We start from the raw sequence: 22845 nt of genomic DNA, 5'->3' as shown, positions 1-22845 counted from the left end.
CGTTCCAAATAAAGAACTGAGCGGTCATTCCGCACATGCAAAGCTAGTCAAGTAACGAAGGTTATTGCGCCATGTCGGGGCACGATTTAGAGCAAAAGACCTCCTTGAGCGGAAAGGGCAATAAATTGAGAACTGTAAAATAAACGCATCGGGTCTGAACATTCAACAATGGGCTTTATCTGACTGCGACGTTCTTATCGTCGATTCGCGATCTTCTGGCAGGAAAAGTCACCGCCACAGAAGGGCTACAAGCCTTTTTGGTAGTTTCCAAGACGCCGACAAACAGGGTGTACTAAGCCATATTGTGTCCGAACCCTCAAGAATGCGTCTTCGGATAGCAATGACCTGCCGGAAAGGGCTGCGTTCAAGATGAAGTGGGGACGCTGCCTTCGCTTATCTCTTTGTCTTAACTCGTTGTACTTCGACGGCAATCGTCGTCCGCAGGATGTAACCTGTCATCCTTCGCCATGTGAGAGTCGTCGTTCCGTTGACAAAGGGGGTCACTGTCATCGTTATCTTCTGCATACCTATCTAACGGTGACCCCAGTTTGCATTCGGTCGTGCCGCAGCTACAATGATGCCTTTACGACAGCTATAGGATTCTCGTACCCGGTCGCATTCTCCACGTACTTGACCCTTGTAATCCCCAAGACAGTTAGGCGTCGCGTAATAGTATTTGTCAGCGTCCATCTACGACCCGTTACAGGCATTTTTCGTGAGGGCGTCTAGAGGCGTTGCTTTTCTTACACGCTCATTGGAATGCAACGATGCTATCACTAAAGGACTACCGGAAGAACCACAGAATACAGCGGAAGCCATCCACTGGATCGCCGAACCGAAACGACACTATGTCACGAGAGGAACGTTGAAAGGAAGGCTTAACACGAGGAGCCGCTGTTCGAAGACATCTATACTCTTATTCGCAACAATGCAGTGAAGAGAGCAGGCGTAATTTGGTACTCGGGACAAAACAGACAACGCTGAGCAGACGACGTTGAGTAGACGACGGCTGAGCAGACGACGTTGAGTAGAGGACGGCTGAGCCGACGACGCTGAGCAGACGACGGCTGAGCAGACGACGAAGGCGTCTAGGGCCCACGTGCGTTCACACGAGGGGACTCCCTATTGACCAGCTAACGATTGACCAGCTAACGATTTTGCCAGCTAAAGGGAGTTTTAGACTGCCGCTCCAGCGCCGCTAGACATAAGCTCAGCGGAGATCTTGGAACAAGGAAAATATCGGCGCGCGAGAGGGCGCCGCGCGCGCATCGTTCGTCTGCGCGTGGAGAGCGTCGAGGTCATGACCCGGCGCGTGACCCACGCGTCGGGGGGCTCGCGCACGTGGTCTCTCGCTGTGGTTCCTCCTCCTCTCCAACAGCAGCCGGCGTCGGCGCACCCTCTGCTCCATTCTTCTCGGGTCTCAAGGAGCAGCAGCGGCATCCAGATGACTCGAGGCGCGTGCCTGCTTGTGTGGGGGAGGGGGCGTACAGTAGAACTGCTGGCTTAGACTGAAGGCTGTGCTTAGCGTGCGTGCGCGCACGCGCGGGCGTCTTCTCTTTTCTCTCTCTATCTCTTTCTTTATCTCTTTCTTTATCCCTTTCTAGATTTCTTTGTGTCTGTCTTTTACCTCGGTGTTCACCCGTCTGGTGCAGTCTCTCAGTACCTTTTCTCCTTGTCTCTTTCCGTGGTGAAGCTGGCGTCCCGGGGTTTTCTTGCAAGAGCGCGATCCGCCTTCAAAAAGAACACGTGAAACTTTAAGGAAGAGGGCCGGGCGAAGACAACACGCTTAGCACTATTCGCTTTGTCAGCTTTGTTGAGGAAGACTCTTTGTTAGGTTTACAGCTGCTGATGCGATTATTTTTTTTTTCTCGTAGCAAGGAAACCGAAGTAGATATATTGGAAATGGACATAGTAGGAGAGATTGATTAACTTTTATTGTTTTAGTAGGAGAGAGGTTTCTCTGTTAAAGAGATGGGTTGTGCAGTGTCGAAGACACTGGACAAGACACACGATTGATATACTACAAGAGGAATGCTAAGCAATTTGGTCTAAGGATCCTGCGCTCGCACCGCTGAGCTTATCGGGTTGGAATTACCGTTGGGAACAGAAAGAGAAAGAGAGATTTATTATGACAGAAAAGCTGAGAGGTCGGCCTCAACTACTTTGTTCTAGCCTGCTATTCAGCGTAGGGGAAATGGAAAAGGTGAACAACAGGAGAAGGAGAAAGCGAAGACGATGACGATATCAAAAGACGAATGATAAATAAGAATTAACCGGAAACACTTATTACGATCCTATATGTTCAGTTCGTCGTCTTTCAAAAAACTCACAATAGCCTCCATGGCCTGACACAAGGAGTACTTTGGCCATGGGCCTCAAAGCAGGCCTTCAGAAAGTGGCCGGCACATCGATGCTCGCCAAATATTGTTCAACGTAATTTTTTTGGCTACTTAATCTGTGCCAAGGAGAGGTGATCACGGTGTAGATGATACGCGCATAGTGTTTCTCACCATAACACCTAGAGGGTAAACTGGCGCCACCGTCTATGCGAGTTTCTTAAAGGGCGCCGTGCCCTCATGGGAATGACGGGATATGTGTCTGCGAGGCTTGTGTTGGCTGCTGTTGTACGAGGCTTCGTCTAAAACGTGGCTTTGGCTACACAAATAGCGCTTTCTTAAAATAAAATCTACATAAACGGCTTTCATTGACCCATATTACATCTCTCAATAAAGTTTACTCACCTACAATGCAGAATAAAGCGAAGAAAAGCAAGAACAGACAAGTTGTTCCAAAGCGAGCGAGAATCTTGTCGTCTGCCCTCCAACTTTAGCGGCCAGCTGATACTTTTTACGTTTCATAGAATTGTGCATCCAATAGTATCTCCTCAGAATTAAACAAAACATGTTTTTGTGTAATAATAAAGCTAAAGCAGTTTTTTACGTGCTGTTTTAGCAGGAAATGAATCATTGTGACAGACTAGCCAGGCGCGTCTTCAAGGCGTTCTGGCTCTCCAAGAACGATGCCAACCCGAATCCACAGTATACCGGCATTCCCTTGCATACCACAGCGCAGCAGCGCCGCATTTCCCTCTAGGTTTTATAGTGTGAAACTCTATGGATACGCGCACCGCACGGAACGAGAACTAGAGTAATTATAGTCCTTAACAGGCTTTCGTCCCGCACTGGACTTGAAACCACTGCTACCGATGATGATGAGCATCACGTGACGCTGAATGACATATCAGACAGACATGACGGAGCTACGCGAAATAAGAAACTCAACACACAATCGCGGCATGAACGGTTTTGATATAGGAAGCCATCGACGATCGCGACATCTGCTCGTCCTTCCTGATCCATCACTTCCGCGCGCGCGCGCGGAAGAAGAAGAACGCGTGCAGCCTAGCCGCACGTGCAGGGAAACAGACGGGGTGCGCCAACACTTCCCCTGAAAGAAGAAAGAAAAAAATAAATAAAAGAAGAGGCCTTCCATTGATCGAAAGGAGCCTGGCCGACAGCCGGAGTCCCTCGCGAAGAAGTTGGCAAAGCTGTATCTCAAGGCCGTGTCGAAAGAGAGCGATGTTTAATACGAGCTGGAGAGGGTGCGTCGGAGAGGAGGCTGTGGAAGGAGAGAGAAAAGAGGGGGTGGAAGAAGGTGCGGCGCGTCTTATACGAGATCGAGAAGAGGGGGGGGGGGGGTGTACAGAGATTCGACGCTTCTCGAAAGAAACGGAGGAGCATCGAAGGGACGCGTGGGAGGCACGAGGCCGCATTCGCAGCGAGCGACGTCGAATTGGGGGAAGAGGGGGGGGGGGGGGGCGGTGAAGAAAGCCGCACGCGTTCGGCACGCGACCAGGTGGGCCCCTCCGTCACCCACTCCCGGCTGTCCTTCTCGATTAAGGAAGAAGCGTAAGAAGAACTGGAAGGAGAGCAAGATGGGAACTATAGACAACGAAGGAGGGCGAGGGCGGCAAGCCAGTACTATACTTCGACGGAACACGCGAACGCGAGAAAAAGAAATCGCGCGTGTCTTGAGCGAGAGGAGGCGAGATCTCTGCTCTCTCTCTTCGCGGATCGTGCTTGTATACGACAATAGACTTCGGCGAGGATCTCGGCGCACTTTGATAGGAGAGGAGGGGAGGGGGGGGGGCGTACTTCTTCGAGATTCTCTGCAGAAGCGAGGGAACTGAGTGGCAGAGCGTAAGAAACGCTGCTGCTGTGTTTGTTGCATCAAGAAGGGGGATACTGCAGTGGCCGGGGGGTGGCAGCAGCTATAGCAGCAGCAGCAGGAGCGGAAGGCAAAACGCAGAGCAGATTTAAAGAAAAGTTGAGAAGCAAGAGGACCAGAGGAGGAGGAGAAGAAGGTAGAGAAGGGCCTTGAAGGAACAGCACCGAAGCGTGCAGGCAAGCAGTGGCGCCACCCCCCTCCCCAACCGAGCGCTGCAGACGCGTGCGGTGTTCGTTTCCGCACGCGCCGGGCGCGTGCCACCTGGCCTCTAAGACCACGCGCCAGTAGGGGTTCGGGGGTTGGAGCAGGGAGAGAGGTGGGCAGAAGTAAAGGTCTGTTTCTTGGGACGCAGCTGCTCGCTCGCCGGACCCCTTCTCCTCCTCCTGCCCCCCTCACCCACCATCACCACCACCTTACGACACATGCGGTCTGTCCCGTCTTGGCTGCTGGGGCCACGAATGCGAAGTGAAGGCTGCAGCCTTCGGTGTAAGGAGATGACGCTCCCGATAGCTCGAAGCCCGGGAATGTTTGGTGTGAGGACCCGGTGAAACACGCAGAACCGTGGACGGAAGAATTAGCGACCCGCGTCGTGGTTGCTTAGTAGGCTTATTTGGTGTTGCGCTGCTGTAAGCACGAGGTCGCGGGATCGAGGCCCGGCGGCCGCCTTTCGATGGATGCGAAATGCGAAAAAACACCCGCGTACTTAGATTTGTGTGCACGTTAAGGAACCCCGGGTGGTCAAAATTAATCGGGAGTCCCCCACTATACGGCGTGCACCTCATAATCAGATCGTGGTTTTGGCACGTAAAACCCTGTAAATAATTTTTTTTAGAGAATTAGCATCGTGCATGAGTGTGTGTATGTGTGTGTTTGTGGATGCAAAAGGAGTGGCTTCGTGAAGCCACTCGCGCGAGGCAAGTGCTCCAATTGGTGGAAAAGCAAAACAAATCGCACGTGGTCGGAATCGGCGCGTCCACGCTAAGCAATCATTTCCCGGCATTAGCCTTTTGTACAGCGTCAAAACTGGCAATGATGATCGCACATCACATGAACGCCGTTTGCGCTAAAGAAAGGTTTTCGTTTCTGCAGTAACGTTCGGATGCATTCAAGAGTGGTTCTTGTCGGTGTCCTGTCATACTCAAGTGCAGCAGTGATTATACTGTGTTTTCCCACACGTTCTCAGGCACGGGAGTTCAATGGTGCGAAGACATAAATGTGTGTAGAAGTCGGAGCAACGATTGAGAACCCCCAGGTATGGGCGGAACTCTAATTTCGTCTGACAGAATTCCCGTTGACGATGGTTCATGCAGCCCGCATGGTCGCTAAAACTGTTTATTTCTGCTCTGCGACACCGCTTATTTCGTATTCAGTCGCTCGGCCGTGAAAACGGCGATAAAACCGCGCGAATCGGTTCGCAAACGGTATGCCATGCGATGCTGTCAACTTCGAGCTGGCCACTTAGGCGAGATGAATTATCCAGATCATGTGAGAGCTGCGTCGTCGTTCAATGAAGAATGTAAAGATATCAAGTATATAAAAAGCCATGCCAACTAAACAACACCGCTGTCGTCTTCAACACGATCCATATATGTAAGACAAGCTGCCTTTCTGCCAATAAACAGGCGTAGTTAAAGCAGAATGAACACCATGATTCTTGCTATCGCGTAAGGACACAACGACAGGCACACAAACACGAAGAAACAAGGCTGGACGCGTGATTCGAGTCCCAGTCCTGGTGTCTTTACGCTCGCATATGTCTACGGAAGTTCATTAATTAGCCGAATTCCAAACATTATAAGCAATAGCAGACGACAACGTGGACAGCCGAACCCACGTTGGTTTCGAACAACAATCGTTGCATTGTTACTCGTCATTTCTATTGGGCTTGCCTGCCTATAAATGTTTATGCCAGTAGAATTTGTAAAAGAACGATATATATATATATATATATATATATATATATATATATATATATATATATATATATATATATATGCGCGTGTTTTTGTCTGTCTTTTTTTTTTTTGCCTGGGCGGACAGTAGTGCAAGCGCCGCCGCATCTTCGTGACGTCACGTCCTGCAGCCTTTCCACTGCGAAGTCAAGCAAGGAAAGCACCTCTGTGCAGAAGACAGAAGAAGGCTTTAAAAAAAGAGAGAGATATACAAATAACGATCCATCACCACCCGAAAGGGGGGGGGGGGGGGGTGCAACATCTGGACGCCAACGAAGAAGCATATAATCCATGATCCCCCGCTAAACCCCTCCGCCCCCAAGCGCCGGTGTCGAATCATCTTAGTCATTATCATCGTCAGATGAAGGCAGTGGTGATGAAGTGGTATAGGATGTATGTAAGCGCATAAGACTTGCACGTCGTCTGCTTGCAGACGTCGTGCGGGCTTGTGCGTCGTCTGCTTCTTCTTCTGCCTCCACGGCCTCGATTTGCAGACGATGCCGATCGCTGCGTCGTCTGTTGCTTCTGGAGGGGGTTTGCCCCCATAACCTCGACTTGCAGACGACGATGACGCTGCGTCGTCTGGCCAATTTCGTGAGCTCACCGGAAGCGCCCAACTGCCTTACAATTGAGCCGGTAAGAGTGAGGAAATGAGGTGGAGTGAAGGGGTGAGGGGACGGGGGGGATCACATACAAGGGTGTGCACGATGAATGGTGCCTCGAGTGATAATTGAAGTCCGGAGAGTATTTTCTTTCTCTTCGTTTCAATTTCCCCTACTAGTCGCCTCCTCTCATTGTCTCAATCCAGAGCGCTCCTATTCGATCACACTTTTCTCTCGCGTTCAGTTTCTTCGTTGATTCGGTTCCTCTGCGGGCGTTCTTGCAATGACCGACTGCGGCGAGTGAGCCCGTAAGTTTGTTCTGTAAGCTTGCGTGCTCTTCTGCCGTTGCATTAGGCTGTACAGCTGTATACACTTGATGATGCCAGTTTGCGTTGCTGGCGCCTATACTACACTTACGACGGCCGCGGAACTCTGAAATACGCGTTGCTTCGGCGGCTGCTTACCCGCGGCTTTGCGTCGTTAAAAGAAACGCGGCGATAGCGAAAGGCGCCAGCGGGCCGTGAAAAAACAGTGCTAGCGGCGTCGATGATTAAAAAAAAAACGAAACACAAAACAAACAAGCGAAACTACTCTACGAAACAAGTAGCACGATGGTCGCCCGAAGGCAAAAGAAAACAACAAAATGTACCTCGACAAATCGGACGTCCCGTCACTGTTTTCATTGTTACGCATCTTAGACGCCCAACGCTCATCATTCATCCCCTTCCCGACGAGGTGCCTCGGAAGCTGAATACCAGGACGTGCTCGGCGTTCTGGAATCTTTGGAAGGCAGCTACTAGGCATGCCACGCATTTACGACCATGTGCAGCCGGCGCCGAAAGAAAGGGAACCATCTAAGCGGGTTCCCTTTGAAAGAGCCCTGGCCGCTCATTGTCCGCAGCAGTGCCGAAGACTTACCAAGAACAGTGCGCCGGCCACGTTAGCGTCCCCAAGACGCGGCTGCGGTGGTTTGCGGGGTTCAGACCCCGCGACCAGGAACCCCATTCGGAGACCGCCGAGGAGAGAAAAAAAAGTAAGGGGCAAAAAATGGCCAAGTAATAAAGGCGATGGAGGGGACTCGAACAATGGCCTCTGCGACGCACACCTTGAATCCGCCTCCTTGAATGATGCCCGCGTTTGGGCGCCGTCTGCTTCATCTTAAGCCTTGCAGACGAACGTTTCTGAGCTCGTAGCAGACGACATCGCGGGGTGCTGATACCTTTCTGCTCGCCGTTGCGTTTGATTTTTTTGCTTGAGACGAAGAAGAGAAGATAAGGGGCCTTCAGAGAATGCATTCTAAGGAGGTTTTTGTTCATTGGCTGCGCATTGTGATGACTTCCTTCTTTTTTTTTCGTGATCATTGTTTACGATACCATCCTTACAGCCGTGTTCCGCACCTGCTTGTAATCCAGACGAATGATCAATCTTAGACTCGGCAGCCCATGGCAGACGTCACTGGTTACGTTAGTCCTGGTCGCTGTTCTATTCAACGATGTCTCGTGACAGTTTGCTAGATATGTTATGTAGTATGTACGTGCTCGCAGCCTAATTTTTACGGCACTCGTGCTTCAGTTTTGTCATTTTTGTATTACTACGTGTCTTCAGACCACGATATGTAGTAACAATTGTTCTGACTGATTATTTGCTTGCTGTTATGCAGCTACCGCTATAGTTTATGTGTTTGCGTGCGGTTCCATCTTTATCTGAACATGCAAAATCGAAACGCGAGCACAGACAATACGTGTTTGCGTGCGGTTCAAACGTATGTCAATTTTACTCCCACAAATACAGTTCGCAAGCGGTAAGTATTACAGTATCGCCGTTTTGCCTCTGAACACGTTGATTACGGAGAAAAAAGATTAATATAAGAAATGGAGAGAGGTCGACCTGAGGCACACTTATCTAACCATATAAGTGATCGGTAAAAAGGGAAGGGGGTTGGAAAGTGGAACAAAATGGGTGACGATGGGGACCGAGGGAAGAGGCAAAACGCATAACGTGTACCCATAGCCCAGAGTCCTAAACCGGCAAGTACCAAACCCTGGTTGACCTGAAAAGCTAGATTTACAGTCACGCCTATAGGGTCCAAGAGAAACTCCTCTGATGGGAAACATTAGTTTTATCCGCTTTCGCTATATGGAGCAGTAAACTAGAGAATTGCCAGATAAAGAGCCGATGCTTCGTCTGGAACCACGAAATTGGCCGCGTCTGTAACCACTCTCGGAAAAAAAAAAAGGGGGGGGGGAGGGCGGGGCGAGAGCTGACGATGTGTACAAATCTGGATATAGTTTCTGAAATGGACTTCAAACTTACACTAAAACTTTATGGGTGCCTGGATCTACATTAAGTATAGCTCATCTGAGTATTTCACTACTGTGACTACTATTGTTAAATAGATAGATAGATAGATAGATAGATAGATAGATAGATAGATAGATAGATAGATAGATAGATAGATAGATAGATAGATAGATAGATAGATAGATAGATAGATAGATAGATAGATAGATAGATAGATAGATAGATAGATAGATAGATAGATAGATAGATAGATAGATAGATATTTTAACGTCCCAAACAACGCAAGACCTATGAGAGGCGCTGTAGTGGAGAAATGTACTAGTAGTAGTGGTGCCTAAATAACCATGACCACCTGAATTGCTTTAAAGCCCGAAGCTCTGCACACGAACTGCGTATGTTTCTTTCTTTGTCTGGACTCCGTCTCCCTCAAAATGCGGCTCTCGCTTTTAGAAATCGATCCCGCAACCTCGCGCGTGGCTATCAGAACGCCCTATAGACTCCGAACCACCACACGGCGGGTATAATAACATGAGCTCGATAAAACTCCCTTCCGCTGGATGAGAAGGCGGTACACCACCGCAGCTTATCTTTTACACAAACGTTTTTTTCTTCTGCAGAGGCAAATTTGATAACACGCGGTTTGGGCACTTGCCTCGAGCGCGGGTTTCCTATAACGCAAGCGACATTTCCTGCCTCAGTAAGCGGCGTGTGAGCAAACTCGAGCGCGCGCGCGACGCGGCGCAAACATTTACCGTCGCGTGCTCCGCGGAAGGAAGTATTAGTTTCCGCTCGTGGCTACGAAGGAAAAGCCACCACCATCGCGAGGTGCTCAAACTTCCGTCTTCCAGCCCCGACAGTCTATATAGACTGGGCTTACAGCGAGTGTGCTCACTTTCGGAGACCTGCGCAAACCCTGTCTATAACGCAAGGGGCGGGTCGTGGAAGGGGAGGGGAAGGGGGGGAGGGGGGAGTTGATTGCGGTTACGCGCTGTATACACTAAAATTCAAGGGGTCGGTGCAATCTTTCAGTGCAACTCGCGAACAGACGAAAATTAGCCGTGCCACTGGCCGAATTGGCGAGCCGCATAGGGGGGACGATGACGCATGTTGGCAGACATATCACGTGTCACCCTTTTCGTTTTACGGCGAAGCGGTCTATGGCTAGCATCCGGGATTTTATGACGTCCCCCGCGCGGGAAAATCCAACAACAAAACCAAACGCGTATCGCTGCTAGCGTCGGAGCCCGGTTTAAGGCCACCTGTGCCTAAAACGATGTGTATCTGTGAATGTATGACGTAGTACGTGACGTAGTCCGCGCCTGATAAGGCGATCAAGGGGAAAGGGTTGGCGCCCCTCGGCGCCACCGCCCGATGAGCGCTCGTGCCACTGCTCATGCGTTCGTCGCCTTCTTCCACAGCTGGCACCGTTGCCGGTCATCATTACAGCGTAGAATTTCACTTATCCTTTGTCGTCGTAATGGGGAGGCCGCGTTTACGGGGGTATGAACCATTGCTTAAGGGGGTATGTCCGTCTTACGTGACGGATAGATTTAATAACGGAGGTGATACGCGAATGTGTGTATAGTACATATTGTCACGATCACCACCGATCAGCACAATAAATATGTCCTTTGTTCAAAATTGTGTGTCACCTCTGTGTCGTGCGCTGAACAGCTTCGCTGGTCATCTACCTTCACAAAGTGGAATGGCTCGTGAAGTTTTTGTTTTAAATCTCGGAATTATAATTTTTTGCGGTAGATAGCACAATTGTACTTTTTGAGCTGAATTTCTCGAAGGGTTGGACGTTACTTGCAGGAGAAATCGAAACGCATAATAAACTAATTAACAAATTTTACGTGATAAGCTTTCATCTAATCACTGTAGACCACATGATGGGTAGGTGGGCTACAGTTAGTTGCGAGATTTGTGAAACACCTTCTTTCTGGGGTTTTACGTGCCAAAACCAGTTCTGATTATGAGGCACGCCGTAGTGGAGGGCTCCGGATTAATTTTGACCACCTGGGGCTCTTTAACGTGGTCAAACTCTCTTGTTGTGAAACACGTTACCAGCGCTAAATTGAACGGTACGCGTGCAGAGAACACGGACACCACAAGCGCTGGATACTATACACAAGTGATATTTCTGGACATGCATTGGGTATTATACATCAGGCAGAAGCTACACCAACGAAGCTGTCTCCTCTAATGCACGCTGGGTATCGTTGTAAAGTTTGCTTCGCTGCTTTCCGCAAGAAAGACAACATTACGAGGTGCGCATTTGTTCGTGCCTGTCATTCTTAGCGTTGGCCTTTTTATGTGGAAACTATAGCGCAGTAAACCGAACGTGAAAGTTGTCTCTTGTAGTTATACGAATGGTTGCTACTAAGACGATGAGGAATAATCTGACTCGCTATCACCGGTGCAATATCATTAGCTGATATATGCGACGAGCAGATACGCGCTTGAACAACACGTGCACAGAACCAAGCACAGGCAGTAACCGTCCTTATGTGAGAGAAACGTACAGCCAACACACGCAGTGAGTGTTCCCACGACATAACAATACTTCAAAAAAAAAAAAAAGAAAGAAAGAAAGAAAAGAAAAGAAACGTCACTCCCAAATTACGATTGCTCGCCCCCACGGCGGCAAACACAGAAGGAAAGCGACCGGGAACAAAAATAAAAACGAAACCACAGCTCTGGCGCCACGGTTTAGAAAAGCGGGAGCTGAAGTATGAACGCCCAAAGCTGGCACGCGTAGTATAGCAGCGCCACTCGTGGGAGGAGAAACAAACAAACAAACAATGGCCGACCGCGCGACGCCTATATTCTAGAACGCTGACAACAATGCGCGCGCTCAGCAACGGTTTGGCAGCCATGACGACGAGCCGAGACCGCTAAGCCTAACCGCGCTCGAGCTTTCACGTCCACTCTGCCGCGGTCACGCAAGCGAGCGGGGAAAGTCAGTCAGCCAAGCCAAGCCAAGCCAAGCCGAGGTATGCACAGCGAGAGATGCAGCTTGCACGGTGTTTGTCGAACGCAGCATCTGCTGTTTTTTCCGAAAGCGGCCACGGACTGTCACGCATTCGACGCGCCTTTTATTTCGTCTGCAGCGCACGCGCCGTGGGCAACGTTGCAGACGACGTAGCAGAAGATCAAAAATGAGCAGACGGGGCACCGCGTGTGCGTGTGGCAGACGAAAACAGAAGCCACTGCGGCGGCCACAGGCGCGAGACTGACCAGCTGCGGTGGACGCCGGCGCATACACGCGTGAATTGCGTCCGCTCGTCACTGCGGTACATGAGATTGATGTGCTTGTCCTAGATTTTTGTTTCTAATAAGAAATTATGGTCTGGCGGCGTTGGACAAAACTTTTGCGTGCTGTTGCTCGTAGGCTTTTCAGAAAGGCAGACTGTCTGGAACCCTTGATCTCTTAAGTGAGCCTCATGTAAAATAACATATTTGAGGTAAACATGCAGATATATTGTTCAGATAGATATTGATTAATGATGATAATCAAGGTGAAGGTGATCACCATACTGAAAATGGCAGGCCACGCTGGTTTTTACGTTAACGCACCCCCCCCCCCAAAAAAAAAAAAAAGAAAAAAAAAAACATGCATTCACGTGTATTTTCACTATTGAGGTGGTATTTTTCTCTCTTTCATTGCAAACGTAGTTTTTCTTTATTTTCTTTTCATTCCACATTAAGGTTTATGTAAGATTGTGTAGGAAATCTACAACGCTGAGACTGATCCAACGCATGTTTTTTTTTTTTATCTTCTGCAACCCATAAAGCAACTTCTTGACGCCACAGCTATACATCTTACACCGCGTTTGCAGGCCGCTTTTAGGGCGACGATGACGAAGCTGTCAAAGTCACTCCGTAAACAAATCGCCCGTGACAAGCATACCGCGCGCTTCGCGCGACCACACCAAGCACCGGACAGAGACAATAAAAAAAAAAAATCAAATCGTGAGAGCGCGACCAGGTGCAAAAAAAGCCGCAGCTTTGCGGTGCCACGCGCTTCCCGCCAGATTTGGCGGCGACACGCTCCAGTGACCAACAACCCACTCGTCGTTTTTACCGAGCAGACGACTTGCAACCGTGCAGACGACAAAAGCACGCGTCTGCTACGCGCCCGGCGCGTGACCACTCTGTGTGCACTCTATCGCCCACTACCGCCCCAACAACGAATAAATTAATAAAACCAAAATGATAACGACATAAAGAATGCAGTGCCCGTGCCTTTCGCTGGCCACACGGAGCCAAAAGTCGGGTTTGAAATCAATCGCAGCCGGCGTGGCGCGCGCGTTGCGTTTTCCGGCGAAAGCGCATGCGCACGCGCGCTCCACGCTTGGGCTGTTTCCTTTTGTTCCGAGCAACCCTCGCTCGTATAATCGGGACAATACCGGCGCCGGATAATAACGGTAATAAAATGGAAATGAGGGAATCAAGGCCGGGGGTTCGAGCTTCGAGGAAGTCGGCCAGGCTGGGGAGGGAAGTGAACGAGCGCACGTACAGGGGCGAGGGGCCTCGTGGCGGATGCAGACGACGTCGGTATAACGGGCTTCACGCACACCGATGTAAAGAGAGAACCAGAAAAGGACAGAAACGACAGTGCGTACTATAAGAATACAAAAATTAAAGCATCCACCCCACCAGTGTGCACTGGTTCCTGTAATTACTGCGGGGTATGGATGGCCCAGAGTCAACCCAAAAGTGTGCCGGTAGACCGCGAGGTGGCGGTGCGAATCGCCGTCACGTGGTTGGTTGGTTGTTTCAAACCACGGGCGCGCGCGTGCGCGGCTCCATCAAAGGCCCCGTGGCATACGCTTATGGCTCGAGTCCCGTGGTTTTGGCCGCAGACGGCTTTGTATTGTTTCTTTTTCCTTTGGCGGTCGGAAGTGGCCGTGGCTGACTGCACTGGGCCGTTTCCGGTTGTCGCCAGGAAACGGCTGCGGTGCTTCGGCGACGGCGCAGGTCGGAAGCGAGAGAGAACACGTGGTGCGCGTTAGGTGTGTGTGCGCGCGCGCGTACGTGACGTAACTTTCTGGCGCGTGGTCTGGACACGTGGCCCCAGAGTCAACGTCGCGAAACCCGCGTTTCCGTTTTCTGCGGCTTCCGGTTCTGATCGAGCGCGCTTCGCTTTGCAAGCGTAGGGGTCTTAAAGGACTCGCAGTTGGTTCCGGAGAACAGTTCCAGGGTGTCGATTATCTCGTATAGAATGTTAGTTGCGCAAAACTAACGCGTTATACGGTGTATCTGCGATAAAGCGTGATTTGAACTATACAGTGCAATCTCGTTGATACGATCTTCACGGGAACCGGAAAATAAAACGTAGCATCCAAAATTGTATTATCCGACGTATTCAACCAAATCGAATTATCGGGAAAATTAAAAAAACAAGTATTATCCCGAAATACGTATTATTCAGAATAGAATCAAGGAGATTTTAATATATATATATATATATATATATATATATATATATATATATATATATATATATGCGTGTGTGTGCAGGGAGTAGTGTTTCTTCGGAACCGATTGTTAATACGGAGAAAGGTGCAGGAGCACGTAGAAAAGCAATAACAAACACTTGATTTCGACGTTTCTGTCGGGGTCTGTCTGGCCTTCATCAAGAGTGCGATTGCTAGCACACCGAGTTCAACTCTGTGCGCTCGCAATCACATTTTTCTTTTATTGGGGAAAAATTACGCCATACAATATCAGACGACACAAAATCCACAAGTTGCTCCTTATATATATATATATATATATATATATATATATATATATATATATATATATCTTGCAAAGTGCACAAAATCCTATTGATGTGAATTGAACTATTTTTCAGTCCACTTATATACGAAGTTACGATTATACGTAAAAACTTCTTTCTGGGGTTTTACGTGCCAAAACCAGTTATGATTATGGGCACGCCGTAGTGGAGGGCTCCGGATTAATTTTGACCACCTGGGGTTATTTAACGTGCACTACAACGCAAGCACACGGGCGCTTTTGCATTTCGCCTCCATCGAAATGCTGCCGCCGCGGCTGGGATTCGATCCCGCGACCTCGTGCTCAGATGACTGAGCCACCGCGGCGGGTTATACGTACAAACTGTGTATTGATACACTATATAGTTTGTTCACTTCAGGCGCTCATAATAGGCACAGTTGACTGTATTTGACAGAGCTGTGATAACTAACTGTCTTGTGGCGGTGTTATGGATGCGTAAAGTTGTCGCATTGACTTTCTTTTTCTGTTTATTTTACAATATTTGTCAATTTTCGTAAATACTTGAAAGCCTAAGCTAAATATCTCCTTCTACCGATCAGGGAAGTCTGGCGTCTTTTGTTTAATTCAGGAAAGTTGACTGAAATTGGTATTGCGATAGACGTGAAAATTCAGACACGCGCATTTGAATAGCGAAATTGGAATTGGCCGCGTATAGCTAAAGTTTTCTGTAATCAGAATACTGATTACAGCTGGGGGCTGGCAGACGATATAAACAAAAGCGACAGATTCGACATGGATTCGACAATGGATTCGGCATCAAACGCTCTTACAGGATAATCTGGTTGCAGTTACGAAAAAAAAAAAAAAAGGTAGGGAGGAGCAGACTAAGAAACACACTGATGAGCTGATTGGGAAGATCGTGTGTGTTCTATAGGCATTTGTCATGCAGAGGACGTAATATGATTATGAAGATAATGATATTATGATATTAGATAATGATAAAGATAACGATGTCTAAAAGGCGACAACCATGCACCTTGGAAGCTTTTCTTCGAGTTAGTTTTAGTTTGCAGCTGTTTTCACAATGGGAGCACACGTTTTAATCCAAAATCCTGCAACCCCTGAAACATTTGTCACTTTCAAACCCCTATGCAACTTTATAGGCGTTGCAGCGGCAAAGAAAATTGAGAAGAAAAGATTTAAAGCAAGAGCTCATCGCACTAGACGGGGACCTAATTAAGCTTTGAGATTAACAACGTCGCCTCATAATGCGTACACCCTTCGTCGGAGCGAAATGCTGTCTCCGCCTTTGACAAACGCCCGTTGTCTGTCGAAAACATCGCTTCTATAGTATCAGAAAGACTGCCGGATGAAGATCGGATCCTTATGCGTCCGAACAGACGTACGCACACGAAACACGCAGAAGACCCCGTATATACATGCAGACGGTGCTGCAAAAAGCCTGTCGTCTGTTAGTCGTCTGCACAAACGCTTCGTTCATCTGCGGCACGCGCCCGCGGCAGGTGTGAAATGTGTCTCCGCGCCTTTGATTGAGAAACGCTCGTGGCCTGTCGAAAAGCATGGCTTCTATAGTATCGGAGATAGACGGATGAAGATCGGATCCCTATGCGTCCGAACATACGTACTGCACACGAAACGTGCAGACGACCCCCTATATAAGACGGTGCTGCAAGCCTCCTGTCGTCTGTTAGTCGTCTGCACAAACGCTTCGTTCGTCTGCGGCACGCGCCCTCGCGGCAGGTTTTCGTCGTCTGCTGCCCCCGGGCTTCGCAGCAGACGAACCGGTGGCAGGCGTCACCTGCTCCCGCCGGCACGCGTATAATATCGATGGCGGCAGCATCCGCGCTTGAAGATCAGGAGGGGGCGATATTCCGAGGAACGAAACTTGCATCTGCCGCCACTTGGGGGGAACAGACGACACGCCGCGCGCCACCCGCGTTCCACAGCGGATGGATAACCGCGCGAGACGGCGATGTAGTAGTAGCCCGGCGTAATCGCCCGCTGGTGTTGTGCAAACATATCGATGTATAGTACTTACACCGGAGGAGGTCGAGGTGATTCGATTGGAGGAGATCTCCGACCGATCGTGCAGATAAGCGGTAATGGTGCTAGGGTGGAAAGGGGTAAGCTATGGCTAGGCAGGAGGATGTCGTCTGGAAAGGAGGGGAAAAAAAAAAAAAACGAGCGGGCAGACGGTAAATTGCAGCAGACGATAAAATTGCGTGCCTCCGTGGCACCCTGCGCGCCCGGTGTTAGTCGCGCGACAGTCGCGTGTGGTTTTTGTTTTTGTTTTTGTTTTTGCCCACTCTCTCCCACTCTGGCGACTTGGGTGAAAGCAGATGGCACGTGCGGTGAATGATATCGGAAGTTCAAAGGTGGCGCCGACAGTCGTGACGTTGCTTGACACGAACGGGTTGGGTTGGAAGCGAGCGGCCACGCGCTTGCAGTATGGAATATGAAAACATGGTTATACTGCTTAACGAACGCCTTTCGGGCGCGGCGGAGTCAAATGGCGAGCAAAGTGGAACTTGACGAAGTTGTAAGGGTTGTGCCTGTCTGCATGTGGAGGAGCAGGCGCGCAGAATTAGCATGCACAACACAAATTAGTAAGCTCGGCACTGCTGCATATCACTTGATGTTAAACGGTGTGCATTGTCTCGTATTGTGGTGAATAATACTAAATTTCTTTTTTTTTTCTTTTAATGTATGGGCGTCTAAACGCGGTTACGTTTTTTTTATATATATACATCGCTTCTGCACCTAATTTTGGCCTCTCCTGGCGAAAAATGATTGGCAAACGTACCGGTAGGCAAAACATTGTCGACAGAGCATTGCTCATTCATACCATGGCTTTGATCTTACCGCGATATTTAGTGGGGGTTCACTGTTTGGGAAGGCGCTGAAGAAAGCAACTGGACGAACTTATTAGGTGTATTCTATGGTTATTAACGTAAGCGGTACAGTATTGACATACTACGCCAAATAAAAACATGCAGTTGGAAAATTAAATACTGTCAACGAAACGTAGTTCGCCCAACAATACAGAAAATGTCCGCGAAGCGGAATGCTCATTGCAGTGGAATACTTCAAGACTCACTTAAGTTCGTATTGGTGCGCATTGAGGGATTAGTGATACTCGTATTTTCTGCGAGACTATAAGCGAAAAGGAGCAGCCAATGATGCCAATGCCTCCTACAATTAAACAAATAGGCCTAAGAACAGCTAAAGAGGCAGCAATTTCTAAGACGCCGAAACGTTCTTGTTGAGTGACGTCATGGCGTCATGTTTAGTGACGTTGAATCGACAACGCGCTACAGAGCACAGCGATGGTTTCGTTCATGAAATCCTACATAGGAGTCATGACGTTTGCCTAGGACCCTAGAGTTTCCTACAAAGAATTAAGAGGAAACTACGGGGCTATAATATTGTCTGTGGGAGCTCCAAGGCATGGTGGTTCAGCGATATACCATCGGAATGGCGGTTACAGATGTAGATGGATTTGCCTAAACTTCGTGCTTCTGGTTTCAAACAGGCTATGCGACGTTGAATTTTCGACGACATAGTGCGTTATATAAACGCAGCAAAATCGCAATGACGATGCTTGTGCACAGAATCTTGCGGCCTTTTGTGCGTTTAGAAAAAAAATAAACAGAAATTGCTTCGAAATTCAGGCCAATAAAGGCAAATAATACAAGCACGATTGTCGGGCAAATCCATGAAATAGGCCATCGTTACAATGCAATACCTGGACGATGGCAGCGTCGAGAGTTCCCTCTAGTATAAGTTTAGTAGGACACACTCTGTACCTATATGCCTAGGACCAAAAGCATGACACGCTTTGCTCTATATATGAAGACCTGGAACGTGCCCTTGCTAAACGAAGAGCTCTTTTAATGAAAGCCACCGGCAGCTTGCGTTAGCATAAGTGTGCGACGATAGCCGCAGATGGCATATTGACGAAACGGCGACAGCAGTGCCGTCCGAGCACTTCGAGCTCTTATAGGCCCGCAGAGTTAAATAGCCCCACGCCGGTGCCTGATCTGATAAGACCAGAAGGGTGGTAAGCCAAAGTTTGCCATCCGCTTCCAGCCATCTGTCACGGGGCACTTGAGAACGCGTACCCCCATACATGAACGCCTGCGCCCAAAGCCTTCTGCTGATTGCGAAAATTTCATTTGGAGTGGTACTACAAACAACCCGCTCCCTCATACATTGACCGTAACGGTACTTCCAGGATTATTGAAGCTACGTAAGAAGTAAACAACCGAAAAAAAAAAAGGAAAGCGCCCGAGGGCCTTATCTCCAACTCAGAGGTGCTCGATGTAAACGCAACTTCTGCTGCATGGCGCGTGGCAGAAGCAGACGACGGTCCTCATTTTTCCAGCCGTCTGTTTGCTCCGGCGTTTTTCTTTCGTTTATTCCACCACTGTTTGTCCTCGTAGAAAACACCAGAACCTTATCCTATATTCGTGGCCACTTTCAGTACGAGTGGCGAGCCTTCGGCAAGTATTACAGGGTCGCCTGCAAGCGATACAGTGCGTTCTTTCTTTTTCGCCTCCATTTCTATCTATCTACTTGGTTCTCAAAGTTTGTCGTCTGCTGCAGCCACGCGAACGCCGTCGGCGGAAGCGTGCACGGCCGCAGCAGACGACGCAGGTGTTCGGGCCACCGGTGCCTCAGCCACTCGACACCAGGTGTCGCTTCGCCCTTTTTTGTACCGTTTGTCTTGCCTGCCTGTTTATCCTCTGAAGAAAAATAAGGAGATAAGAGTGTAACAAGGAGAGAAGGAACGTAGAAAAGAGAGGTGGAGGGAAAGAACCGAAGGCTGCAGGCCTGTTTAAGGGCCTTATTAGTGGCTCCGCGAGGAGCTATGGATGAGTGGAGAAGTGCAGGATGTGTGTGAATGCGTGTGTAACGTGCTTGACTAAGCCGCAGATCTTGGCGCGATTCTCGGTGTCCTGGTTTGAAAGCAAGATGCGCACGGATTAATGAACTGGTCGGTCTCTTCGGCGCAATGTTATCGAGTGTATATACACTGATGTATGTTATCGAGCGTACACACAGAGTCACAAGGGACGCACGTTCGAAGAAACTCCGTATATCGCCTCGATTAAGTGCATTACTTAGTAGTTTGAATTAAAAAGAGCGCGTAGTAGTGGAATAGGTATCACAGCTGTGAGGCCATTAGACTTGTTTTATACAAAAACGTCGTCGCGTAAAAAAAAGAAAAAAAAAGAAAGAAAGCTGAATCTAGCCTCCTCACAACGAAGTCCGTTTGCTGACAGACAACGATGGCACTGAAATTAAAGAAAGTATACAGCAGGGGCGTAGCCAGAAATTTTTTTCGGGGGGGGGGGGGGATTCACCGGCCAGACCGGGGGGGGGGGGGGGGGAGGGGCAAGCGTCTGCTTTTCTCTACGTGACGTGATCGATAATGAATATCGGTAGTTTAAGCAGACTCTATACATGTATATCCAAGCCATGGGACCCCCCCCCCCCCCCCCCCCCCCCCCCTTCGCGTGTGCATGTGCTTGTGAAGAAATTAAGTAAAAAGTAAAGTAAACTCAGTAAAATGCAGTAAGTATGACAGTGCGCGTTTGGAGCAACGGTCTCTCATCGCGCGACTGAATGGACCAGTCTTCGAAACGCGTCATTGAGACGACCCGCCCGATCGGAGAAGACATCATTAATTGCATTCACCCCGGCGACTGACAGTAAGTTGGTCGCAAAGCGACCAGTCGCAAATGGTCGCAAATGGTCGCTTTTCTCGAAAAGCGACCATTTTGGGCCAGTCGCTCACTGCTCGATTTTTCAGTCGCGAGACCGTGGTCACAAAGCTGCTCAATCAATCAGCGCCGCGCCGAAGGTGATGTTATGTGTCGTCGTCCACACCAAATGCAATGTCCGCGTCACGATATGCAGACTACAGGCCGGTAATTGGTGTCTTGTCTTGTGATTCTGGGACCTAGCAGTTGCAGCAACGTGTCGAATGTACGCGGTCGCATTCGCTGGAAGCTAAACAGCAGGAAAAGAAAGCACAACACAAACCCTTTTTCCAGCTGCCGTTCGTTGGATGAGCACGCCACCCAAAGGTGAACAGCGGGTGAACAGCTTTGCTTTAATATTTGGCACCGAATAACACGCAATGCGAACTAGAAATTACAACTTGCTCTCGATAATACTCGTTGTCATGCGCACAAAGTTCGGGCAGGAGGCGGCTTGCGTGGCCGGTCACTTCACGCGAACGGAGGCACGGGCGCACCCACGAGCGTCGCGTTTTCTTCGGAGGCTTCCGCGCTGCCACAGCTGACACCCCGGCGGAGCACATCAGCACAGGGACGACGTCTTCCTGTTCGCTCGAATCAAAATCCATGGCTGTTGCCGGAACGCGAAACCAATTTACACAGTGCCAGCGAAGTGCCGCGCTAACTGCGTAGATCCCTAGAATTCTCGCTGAAGAACGAGAATGTCCGGGATTGCGACTTGCGGGTCACGCTCAGCCAGGCTTGCCGGTGTGAACATCAGCTCGCCTTCGGTCGCTTTTTGTTCGCGAGTCCGCAAATGGTCGCGCGACCTCCTCAAGTCGCCGGTGTGAATGAGCCTTTATTAATCTCCGTTAAGCGTAGATGGCGTCGTCCTCGTCGGGGCGAAGTGCGTTTCACAAGTCAAGGACGGCTATACACGTGAAAATGCACGTGTGACCAGGCTATACCTACTCCCATAGCAATAGCTTGTTCGCTGCGTCTTTGCGCTAGAAAACTTAAATACGCGCAAAAACGCGTAAGGCTGTTTTTTTTTTTTTTTTTTTTGTCCGAAGCTTTCGTCGCCCTGCTACCTCATACGAGAGGGTTGCATTTCCTGCGGCAAGTGCATGGGCCGCTGTGTCTTCCGCTGTGTGCGAGCGTGCAGCCGTCATTTGCGTTTACGTTAACAGATTCAGAATTGCACAGAATATTTCACCGCACAGCATACATATGGCATGTGTACGCATTTTACGTAGTGCGCACAACTCATTTCTGCTTCCCTTACGCCGGTGCAAACAGGAAGCGGCTTTGTACCTCACAGAATCTCGACTGATTGGTGTACTAGTGATGCAGGAATGAACTCCGGTCTTGTTGAGTGCATAGTGCACATAATCAATTTCTCTGGACGCGTGAACTCCGACGAGAACTGTAAGCGCCTGCAACAAGAGTTTACTTACTGCGCTGTACTGCGCACAGCAGTAATCCATGCTTGTCGGCTGTCTGTTTCGTGGATTCTGTTGCGAGTCGGTGGAATTTCACTGCTGGCATCAACCCCTTCGTGTGTACATTGCTCGTTTGGGATTCCACAACACAACAGCAACCACCATCCTTCCGTAATTGCTGGTTTGGGATTCAACAACACAACAGTAACTACCAGCCTTCCGTAGGGGCGCCATCGCAAACAAGAGACGTTTCGCGCGCGAGAGAGCGCGGCCTAACCGGCACCTGAAGGGAAGCGGCTCAAATGTATACCGGAAATTTCGACCATCTGGGGTGTTTAACGTGCACCTAAATCTAAGTAAACGGGCCTCGAGCATTTTCGCCATCATCTAAAATGCGGCTGCCGCATTTGTTGATTCATTTGTTGCGCATTTGTTCCTTCAGAATGCGGCCGCCGCAAAGCGGCCGTCACATTCTCGCCCAAAACCTCACAGAGTGTCAAAGCCTTGACAAACACCGTGACAGTTTTTTCCATATGCAGACATGATTCGCTGTAAATTACCAACCCAAACGGAAGCGCCCAGGAATGAAATAGTGATAGTAGCACCGGTTTCTTGCATTTTGTCAGCGCGAAGCGACGAGAACAAAGGGTCGGTAAGTGGGGGGGGGGGCGAAAAAAAGTTCGGGGGGGGGGGGGGGTTGAACCCCTCAACCGCCCCCGCCCACCCCTGGCTACGCCCCTCATATACAGAAAGAACTTCGCGCCTTAAAAGTGAGTCTTATTGCGTAAATTGCAGTCTGCGCGAACTT

The sequence above is a fragment of the Dermacentor silvarum genome, chromosome 9 (genome assembly GCF_013339745.2).
Source record: "Dermacentor silvarum isolate Dsil-2018 chromosome 9, BIME_Dsil_1.4, whole genome shotgun sequence".
NCBI classification, from domain to species: Eukaryota; Metazoa; Arthropoda; class Arachnida; order Ixodida; family Ixodidae; genus Dermacentor; species Dermacentor silvarum.
Note: the sequence above shows the minus strand (reverse complement) of the source record.